Genomic DNA, 10961 nt, shown 5'->3' on the forward strand with positions numbered 1-10961 from the left:
GGGCTGGTGTTCTCACTGGAGAGGGATTGCCAGGGGTGCCGTCTTCCTCTCAGGCCTGCACCACCATGTCACCTGAGTGACAGCAGACCCTGGGATTATTTTTGACAGCAGTAATCTGGGGCAGCAGTTGAATGGTTTCCATCCCGTGAGATATAAAAGTACTCTCTGTTCCAAGTGGCACAGGGCCACAACAGGGCTCTGAGACCCTAGTGCTGTCATACTCCTGAGACCCTATAACAGCTTTGCTCTCAGCTGTGCCTGGAAGCCCTGTGTGCCTTGGGAAAGGCAGAGGTAATGGCACAGTCTTGCAGCAAGGCAAGAGGGGTTAGTCAGCCAAAAATGCTGGGTTTTTCAGCCAAAAAAATGCTGTGCATGCAAAGCTACTGCCTCTGCTCCCCTTAGCTCTTCCCCTCCTCTGCCCAAGCTGTTAAGACCTAGAAATGGAGTAGCATCTGTGGACAGCAGGAGGGATGAGGTACTAAGTGCTGCTCTTTGCCAGCAACACGGTCTTCAGAGTATAAATGAAGAAGTTTTCCTTTTTATTATTACTCAGCCTTTGCTGTACGTTTCTCCTTTCCTGGTACTGTAGGAAACCTCCACCCTTTCCTGGGCTCCACAGCCACTTGCTGGCTCAGACAGCATCCCTGCAGCAGCACTGAAACAGCCCTGGTTACAGCAGCAGCCCTGCAGCGCTGGGTGTTGGGTGTGCAGAGGAAAAGCCACGGGCAGATACACTCACGTGTGTGTCCAGGCTCTTGCAAAACCCACCCATTCCCTGTGGGCAAGTGGGGGACAGTGGCGGCGGTGGCAGAGCAAGGGGAGGCTGGTGTTTACATGAGTTCTTTAATCAGTGATGCACGACAGCACACAGTTCATCTGGTCTTGCAGCTTGTAGAGATGACCATGATGGGAGAGCTCAGCCCTGGTGCAAATATAACAGGCCTGGCTTGTTTGCAGTGCAATTATGGTCCAAGAGCTGAGGTAGCATCCTCCTGCAACGCTGGAAACGTCAGAGGGGATGCTGCTACCTGCTCTGTAGCAACACTGGCAGCAGCAGCAGCTGACTGTCCCTGGTGCTGCCCAGGACTCCAAAATGCCTTCCACCTGCTCAGGGCTCCTGGGTTGGTGGCAGAGGGAAAGTCCTGGGATATCCAGGGAAGAGTGGGTACCACACAGGAGAACAGGAAGGGTGGAAAAATTCCCCCCTAATGCTTTAGTTATTTGGGCAGTAAATTGTCACCAAATTTTAGATTTGCAGCTGGAATGCAGTGTGTGCATTTGTGTAGCTGATCAAAATACTTCATTGAAGAGTGAAAATTTTTTTTTTTCAATGGTGAGTGCTTTCTTTAACAAAATAACCATGAAGCTTCAGAATGGAAAGATTACTGCGCTACTGAAAACTCTATTTATTTTAGGCTTTTTCCCAGGAATTAATGAGCAGCTGCATGTTGGAAAGACATTCCTACTCATGTGGCTCTTGGGAGGGCTCAGAAATCTTTATTGAAAAATAAATGGAAAATTTGACGTACAGAGCAAGTTGTCTATGTTTCTTGGAAATACATGATTCACATTCCAACCTCATTTTGTAGCCCTTGGACAGGACAGAAATGTAAGGGGAAAGGTAGGAAAGTGGAAAGGAAGAGAGGGAAGTCAGCAATAGGAAATGTATGTGTCACAGGATGAGCTTAGCAGAGTTTCCATCTGGGCAGTCAGGGAAAAACATGTATTCTTGTGTCTATTAAAAGTATTCTTTTCAACTTCATAGTTTTACTTTTGTGAAGTATTTATATTCTTACCTTTGTGAATTGATGAAGGAATCCAGATGAGTTTAAAACTCAGACATGGATTTTGAAAAACAGATATGGAAAACTTATTTTCCTAAAAGTATGTGATGATTCAGTGGGGACCAGACTCAAAATTTTTGACCTCCTGGGAGACTTTGGCTCATGGGAACACAGAGATCAGTAATGCTGCAAGTCATTGCTTGAATCTTAGTCTTGGACCTTGCTGTGGGAGTCAATCAGTCAGTACAGGTACCTCTTAATTCATATCTGTGTATTACTAAAGACTGTTGGGAAGGTGAGAAGATGATAGCATGATCATCGTATACCTTTACTTTGCCTCCTGGAAGAGCAGTCTTAATGATTCTGCGCTGTGGACTGCAGCTGCTGCTCGAGTGGGTGGTGAAAAGCCCTGTTTCCATTGCAAAAAATAATGTTTCACATTCAGCCAAAGTACTGATATTACCATCCTCAGGGCGACATCCTCATGCCTAGTAAACAGCTGATCATGCACACTAAATTAAGTATTATGGAAGAGGCACTAGGGAGGGTGAAGAGTTAACTCTTGGCAATCATCTTCACACCATATTTGTTTTCCAGACTCCCTGAAGAACGCAGGGCTTTTTCACATCTCCAAATGGCAAACTCGCCATCTGCAGGCCAGCAAGGCCACTCGCAAGGACCGGGGAACAAAACAGCCCCACAAGCTCAGGGGCACCTTGCCTACGGTTCTTTTAGGATTTCCTCTTCTTTTATGCACTACTTAGCAAAATGAAATTGCCCTTTGGGTGCAAAGACCTTTAGAGTGTCTGTCTCTGGAGCTCAACCCTATCTTAGTGGATTACTGAAAAAAATGTAAGAAAAATAGACTTAATTAGAACATACTGTTTCTTAAGCATATTTTTTTCCATAAGAACATGTTTTATTTTTGAAAGATACCAAAACATAGTGTTTCAGGAAGTTTAAACTTTCTTTGTCAGGCTGGAGGAACATTATTGGAATGCATTTTTCTATTTGAAATTAATTTTAAGGAGAAAAGTTACCTTATTTCAGTGGCTATCTTGTTGTAGCGCTCACGAATCACAGCTGCGTCTGATTAACAGTAAAAAGTCAAAACCAAAAGAAGATGTTTCATTTTTATAATATTGTTTCCATTCAGCCCTTTAAAAAACAAAACCAAAACCAAACACCCCCAACAACAACAAAACCCCCAAAACCAACCAAACAAGAGGAAACAGAGGCAACCTCAGTTTCACCCCATTTTGAATAAAAGCCATCTCAACACTGCCAAAGGCAAAGGCAAACACATATAGTCCAGCTGCCCCAGCAACAGAAGGGTTTGTAAGCACCACAGAGGAACCAGAGAACCTGCAGCCCTGCCTTTGCCAGCCCTGTAAACTGTGTCCTAAATACCGTCATGCGCCACGCTACGAGAAGCAGCGGAGCCTTGTTACTGCTATGCCTCCTGCCCGTAATTCACCACACGTTTGGCCCCACTGCTCCTAGCAACGATCAACAAGACCCAAGCTGGTCTGCCATGGCCTAATCAGGTGTTTGGTAGTGGTCTTGTCCCACCTGGAGCTCCTGCTGCTGAAGGAGCTGCTCTGCTGCCCTAGGGTTACAAGGAAGGCAGCCACCAGGTGAGGGGCTGCCCAGAGAACCCATCAAAGCTTTAGGGTCCTGTTGCTGCTGGTTGACTTAATACACTCTCACTATTCTTCCTGAGCTGCAGGGCACTCAAAGAGGAATTTTAATGATTTCTACGGAGGCTGTCATGATCTCCTGGCCTTCAGAAGTGAAGCTGAACTGTTCTTCAGCCCCTGGGAAGTAAACGATTATCTCATTGTAGTTTAGCCCCTGAGATTTGCAAGCAGCTGCTTTTTCATTTAAACCTGGGTTTCTAAAGGAGAAAACATAAAGAAAGACCTGGTTTTGCATTTCTGTTTGCCTAGAGTTGGGTGCTAGTGGTGTACATTAGAGAGCAGTGGCCACTTATTTTAAACAGATATTTTTAAAAGTCAGTGAAACAGTTTTTTAATACAAAACTAATCCTCAGTGTTAGCTTCTTTGAAAGGGAGCACCCAGAGCTTGCACCCGTGCCACATTTCTGTGCCTTCCAGGTGAATTCTGGAAATGAGGGACTGAAGTTAATAGAAAAGAATAAATTCAATCTTCAGTCTTAGTTTTCACATTGCCCAGAAACTTCAGGTGAGCTCTTGGTGCAGTCAGATAGGTGGTACATCCACATATATACGTTGTTGCCTACTTCCGTGGCCCAAAGAATATACATAGCATGTATGCAAAGACAGGCACCAAGGCAATGGGAAAAATAATTCATTCCCATTATGCAGATGAAGAAGCAAGGCATAAAAAGAAGATTATTATTTTGACATCAGAAAGACTTACTGTATTGGGGGTTGGAAATCAACACTTACCTGTATTTTCATTATATTTTCTTAGGAACAGATGGTGCTTAAGTCCTTGCTTCCATATGGCACTTACACAAGTCTGTTTCTTCTAATTCTTAGTGACATTTAGCTTCATACTTGCTCCTGCTGGGAATCGCGCTCCCACAGAGTCTACATGCACCATTTGTGCCTTTTTCAAACATGTTTTTTTTTATGAGCTGGTGAAAAGAAACACCAGAGGAACATCAGAAGTCCCCAAGCAATTGCTAGCATCAGTTTGAGTAATAACAGGAGAGTTGTAACTCAGCTAAATACACAGCTGAAAAAGCATTGCCTGCGTACAGCATCATTCTGATAACCTGCCTGCTCTTGTGGGTTGTCTCCCATCGTAGCTCTGCCTGCTCTCCACTGCACTTCTCATGCTCAGTGGCCATCTCACCTACACACATCCCCTGGAGGATTAACACTAAAAGAGCTGAAGGGGAGGTGAGGATCAGTGGTGATGATTTTGGAAGAGGAGTCAGACACAAGACAATGACGAGTGTAGGTGGGCAGTCTCTCTCCTGGTTGCCTTGCTCTGCTCATGTCCAGGTGATGAGTCCAGACTGGGTGCTTTCTGAACTCTGGACACGGCTGGCACCCAGAGTCCCCAGTGCCTGCAAAGTGTGTCCTCTGTTTTGCAGGTGGGATGCATGAACACATTAAGTGCTGGTGATTGTGCAGACAGGTTCTGATGAGGAGGAACAGAACTGAATTTAGCTCCTCCAAAACATCTTAAGACAGGGTGGAGTAAATCCTCAGCAAGAACACTCACTTCCCTTCACTGGTATTTGTGGAAGTAGAAGAAAGACCTATCTCAGGCAAGGGCCAGGGGTCTCCCCAGGGTTTGCTTCTCACAAGTTAGCATCAGGTTTGCCTAACTGCTCCAGTTGAGCAGCAGGCAAGGCTGGAGCACTTGCAGGTCATTTTGGACTGCTCTGTGTGTATCTCTATTCCTGTATTCAAAGGTTTAGTTTTGTCTGAGTTTCATGTTCTGGAGAGGACAGCATCCAGTAATCTCAACAGTAAATGCTCTTTTCCTTAAAGGTTGTCCATGAAGAAGTAGCTGCCTGAGGCCTTTCTGCAGCTCTAACACACTAATGGGTCACCACCAGGTTACTGGCTTCTCCTGCCAGCCTTGGATCATGGATAGCCAAACCTGATCCAGCTCTGCTGCGGCACCAGGTTTGTTTCAGGTGTGCAGTTAATCACTCCCATCACCAAGCAAAAGCAAGATAGGAAGTCACATCAGGTCATGCAACCCTGGCCAACCACCCTGGCCACCATAGGCAGCGTGGGATGAGGAGGTTGGTCCCACCAACTGCTTCTTAGCCCATCACTACTCCTATTTCAGTAGCTGAAGTCACCTCTTTGCACGCAGCCTGCTCTTTGCCCAGGTCCAAGGAGCTGACAGGAACAGGGCAGCAAGGAGCAAGCTGCAGAAAATGCAGCTTGTCTTGTTTTTTTCAAAGCCACGACATTTGCATAATTAGTACTCTGTGTTTTCTAGCTATTCCCAGCTGTCCCATGAAACTCAGCATGTGTCAGCTCTCTTGGGCGTAAGGAAAACAGTTTGCATACTGATGAGATACTCTCAGGCACTGTTTATCTTTGTTTCTCATGCTCCTTCCTTGCTAATGACAGAATGATTACAAGATCGTTATTTTGTATGCTTTTATTATTTTCATCTTCTCAACACAAAGGTAAGACTCAGTGGTACAAATAAGTAACCCATCTAAGAGGGAAAACAGTTTTATTAAGAAATCTGTATGGTATGACAATGGTACAGACTTTCTTGTTACATGATAGGTGTAATTTAAATGAGTTAATAAGGAAGATGTCTTTGGGGATTTCTGCAATCAGTTTCCTGGAGCCTGGAGACAGTTAGAGCTGAGATACATTTGGTGGGACCTTTTTTGGGTGCTTGGATCACTGCTGCCCACACTGTTCCCATTCTTCAGAAGAATGAAAGATCTCAGTAAGTGGGGCTAGCAATCCAGAGCTGCCTTTGGGTAGTCCATCGTATTGGTATGAATCCCAAGGGACACAAGCATTTAACTCTGATAGTGTAACTTGATTATACACGGTTGTTTCTTGGTAAGGATGGACTGGCTCTGCAGTTTTCTTTCTTTGATTCCTTCCAGAAGCTTTGGAGAGCACAGCGATGGGAAGGACTTGCCTGCTTTTTAGGCAATATCTCAACCGTATAAACATTCTGTCACCTCCCTGCATGGGCCGGAGTGACTGGTGTAGCAACTGCCATGGCGCAGGCCAGAAAGTTGTGTGGTCTGCAGAAAGTGGTTGCAATTCCTTGTGGTGAAAGCAACCTGCACTGGCTGCATTCACCCGCAGGGCTGTGGTGAGCTGGCTGGTCCCTGCATACCAATTCTTTTGTTCACAGCCTTTTTTTTTGTAGACACGGGCAAGTAGGTGCCTGTGAAAGTCTCCTGTATTTCAGAAATCTAGATCAGTTTTTTTAGAAGGGGCTTTGATTGCCTAACATGTGGTATCTTAGGAAAGAAGCTTGGTTTTCAGAGAGCAAGCGCTGAGCACTTCCCCCCAAAATCATATTCTTTGGTAAGGTGTCCTATGTTGGATATTTGGAGTCACTAGCCATTTTCAAAAATATAGGCCCTAACAGCTATTTGGTGGCTTTTTGAGGATAACCAGTTCTGTGCCTTATAGATTTTTATGGCTTTATTATCTCAGGAAATTGTCCCTCTGACAGTACATTTCTGCTGTTGCATGACACACATCATTGAAAGCCTGCTGTAGCGCTTGCTTGCCAAGTGAAAATCCCACCCTCTTATGAAGTTATTCTTGCACCTGCAGCTCAATGAAGTGCAAGCAACTGAAGACACATTAAGGACAAGCCAATTACCACAACAGGATGTGTGTAACCATTCCTAAAACAGTTTCACATCTTTCAGGTCATAAGATATAAAATATTGACCTGTGGATTTTTTGACTTTTCAGTATACAAAATGTCTTCTAGCTGGCAGGAAAGCAGATACCCAACAAGATTTTTTTCTGTGTTGAAAGTTCCAGAAAAGAGTGAAAAATGTTTCATTGTTCAATGGTCAATGTTTTCATTCTCTATAAATAGAGATGCCCATGGAAATGAAAAAAAGAAATAAAGCTTGGAGGACATCATGCATTTTGGAAACCACCTGGTGAGTAGAGTAGTTAAAATTGTTTCTGCTAATAGCTGATAATACCTCTGTGCCTATTTGTCAGATAACGGGTGATAGGGATTTCTTTCAGTGTTCCAGAACAACCTCCCACCCCGAAGTCCATAAGGATCCCCAGTTATTACTTGTCAAGTTTCTCTGTTCACACAGACAAGCTCCTTTTGGATGATGTGAAGTCCTTACTGCAACAGGAATAAGAGAAGGAATGGTTCCCTAAACTTCCCTACTATTCCGTCACTCTTCCCACTTTTGCTCTGCATTCATCACTGCTGGCTTGCAACCTGCTTTATAAATTCGGCCATGAGGTGGAGCGTTTCTACAGCCAGCAGCCCAGAGATTTCCTCTGTGGCATCTCGGGGCTGGGGGGGATGCTTTACCGAAGTGCTGAATAATCCCTGTGTGCTCGGATCTGCTGGCTGCAGGTGGAAATTAAAAAAGCAAAAATGGGAGGAAAATTGGCATTTTAATATGAGGTCTTTTCTATTCTCTTTAGTGCTTTCTTCTGTTACCAGCTCCATTGACTTCCAAAAAAGTATGAGTAAAACCTGAGACAAGTTGTACAACTTAGAGCCTTGGTCTCTTTTTTTGTCATGCACAATATGTTAAAGGTTGTCTGAGGAATAACTCTCGGAGATGCTAATAAATTACTAAGTTATTTCACAGTTCAGAGCCAGAAGTATGCATTCCTTAATCTTTTGTTGCATTTGAACTATTTGGAATCAAACAACACTTCTGGGACCACTGTTCCTTCCTGGTTTTGAGGTCTGGAGAAAAGTAGTGATACATTTCCTAATATTGATGTGGACCAGTTGAGCCTCATGGTACAGCACTGTCCAGAGTTCTTCCACTGTCTAAACCTTCTCAGGGCTTGGGCTCTTTTTGTTGAGACTAACTATGTCTTATATGCTCTATTCCAATTAAAAAATAAAAATAAATCAGCAAGTGGGAGCTCTTCATTACAGTTTCAGGAAGACAATGCTTATCCAGCCCTTTCTGAGCTGAGGTGGAGATAGGGAGCTCTCAGCCCTTCCCCTGGTCCCTCTGAGCTCTCTTGGTGCCTGAAGCCTCAGAAATATGGGCATCACACTTGCTTCATGACACTTTTGGAGAAAGTGGCAGTCTCTTCACAAAGCTGTGACTCTGAGGCCTGGGCTTTTCCTGTTCAAGTTCAGGTGCCTCAGTCAAGGGCTGCATTGCTGTAGGAGAGGAAGGGAGAGCGAGGCATGTCCAGAGGGCAGTTGATCTAGAGCTGAATTTGGGGACCAAAGGCAGAGGTTTGTCAGAAATGTAGGAGGATGAATGGGGCTGCTGGAGATGACGGACACATGGTCAAGTGTGGGAAGGGCACTGTGCTACCACACCTGTGTGCAGGTTTTTTGGGTCTGTCCTTGGCTACCCAAATCACCCCAAACCAATCCTTTTGTGAATCCTGTATTACTAAACCCATCTGAGAGGTGTCCTGCCAATGTCCCCCTGCTAGGGGAGGTTTTTATTATGGCCTAATTAGAGAGGGCATACAAAATCTGAAAGACTTTACTGGTGGCTGCTACTGGAAGCCTGCCTGGCTTCTCTGCTTGCCCTGACCAGTACCCCATCACTTATCACCAAACGCCCCTCAGACCTGCTTCTTCAGATGGGACCCTTCAGGTGCCCCAGGTCCAGCTTGGAGTCAGGACTTCCCTTAAACACTTCCTTTATTCAGGCTTTCAAAAACTCCTGGAAAGCTACACTTTGGAGAATCCAAAGCACTGGGCTACACCCAGGGAATGGACACTGTCATTCTTTTTGCCCAGACTCTTTAGAAAAATCTCTCTGTGAGAAGTTAATTCCACAAGAATCTGAAATTTCAAACTATGTCATCACAGAGGGGTAACCTTTAAAAACATCTTTCTACCTGGGCTTTGATTTTTCATTATTTTCCCTGTGCCTTGCCTGGTTTTGTTTGTCTGTCTGTATCTATAGCCAGGCCAGGGCTTTAAGGAAGCATTACTAAAACTGGCAAAAAGAATTCCTGATACATTTAGTGAGGGCTAAGGACCAAGTGCCTTCAGTGACCTTGAGAGATGTATTTCAGTAAAGCAGAGGGCTGTAGTATGGTGGAGGAACAGAACTGTACAGAATTACACCTGTTGTGCAAAACTATGAAAGCCAAGAGATGTGCTGGCAGAAACATCAAAAATACCTGTTACCTGGTCAGACAAAGTGAAAGAGCAGCCCGGGAGGGCTCCCTTCACTGTCTCTCCTGTGATGAGGTGAGAGATGTGCTTAAAGGAGAGCAGAGGCACAGGGCTTCTCCTTCTGAGGAGAAGGAAGCCAGGAAGGACTCCTGGGCACTGGGAATGAAACTTTATTTTATCTGTTGTATATCTTCCTCGGGCAAGGGTGTCACCAGGGTGAGTTCAAGCCTTGCCATTTGCACACCTTGGAACAGCTGATGTAGATCTGCATACCCCTCCTCAAACTCTTGTTCTTTCTGAAATACTCATTTCTGATATTTCTTTATTTATCACCAGTGCTAATTTTCCTGCCAGCATGGTCTGGAGTGGCTTGTTTTGAGCTGTTGACTGCAAGACACACCAGTCTTCTACTACTCTTCTAGCCATCACCACTGGAATTTGTATGGCTTTGCTCTCTCCTTTCCTGGAGGATTAATTGTATCAACTCCTGAAACATAACTCAGTGATTTGCTTAATGGAAGCATTACCCTTAAGGATGCATTTAGTGCAAATCACAGAATCACAGCATGGTAGGGGTTGGAAGGGACCTCAGGAGATCATCCAGTCCAACCCCCCGCCAAAGCAGGTTCCCACAGGACTGCATCCAGGCAGGTTTTGAACATCTCCAGAGATGGAGACTCCACAACTTTTCTGGGCAGCCTGTCTCTGTCATGTTTTAAGTGCATTTCAGGGAGGAACAGTCGGTTGACTTGGATGGATGCTTTATGCCTTACCAGTAGACACTAAGGCATGCAGCAACCTAAAAGCTAACCCCTACAAGATGACTCTGCCTGACTTGTCCTGAGTATAGAGTGCTTAGTCTCCTAGTGCTGTATCTCTGTTGAGAAAAACAGGCATTGCAGGCATAAATTAGAAGAGTTGAAGGTCTCCTAGTATGCACTGACTACCTCTCCTGGATGGTACCTGCTTAATATCTAGCAGATAAGATAAGTCCTTTAATTTGTGACAGGGTAGTGAACTTTCCAGGTATGAACAAGGGGCAAAACCCCCTCCTTTATATTTCTTTTAAAAGATTAGAAAAAGAATTAACTAAAATGGCTTCTTCTGTACTGGCAGGAGAAGCCAGCTAATAGAGAATTTACTCTTCCAGTCTAGTGCAAATGCTTTATGTTGTAAGGACTTTTCTCAAATAGGAAATGAAATAATGGACAATAAAAAGTAAATTAGCTTCTAGGTTTAGTACAAAGTGGCCTTTGTGGTTGCCAGCTCATAAAAGCTCGGTGGGTGAAACACACCTCTGCGCAGAAGGACACTCTTGTACCACCAATAAATTCCATTTAGCCTGTTTTGAGGACTGGTGTGTAT

Source organism: Antrostomus carolinensis, unplaced genomic scaffold (genome assembly GCF_000700745.2).
Source record: "Antrostomus carolinensis isolate BGI_N321 unplaced genomic scaffold, ASM70074v2 scaffold13512, whole genome shotgun sequence".
Taxonomy (NCBI): domain Eukaryota; kingdom Metazoa; phylum Chordata; class Aves; order Caprimulgiformes; family Caprimulgidae; genus Antrostomus; species Antrostomus carolinensis.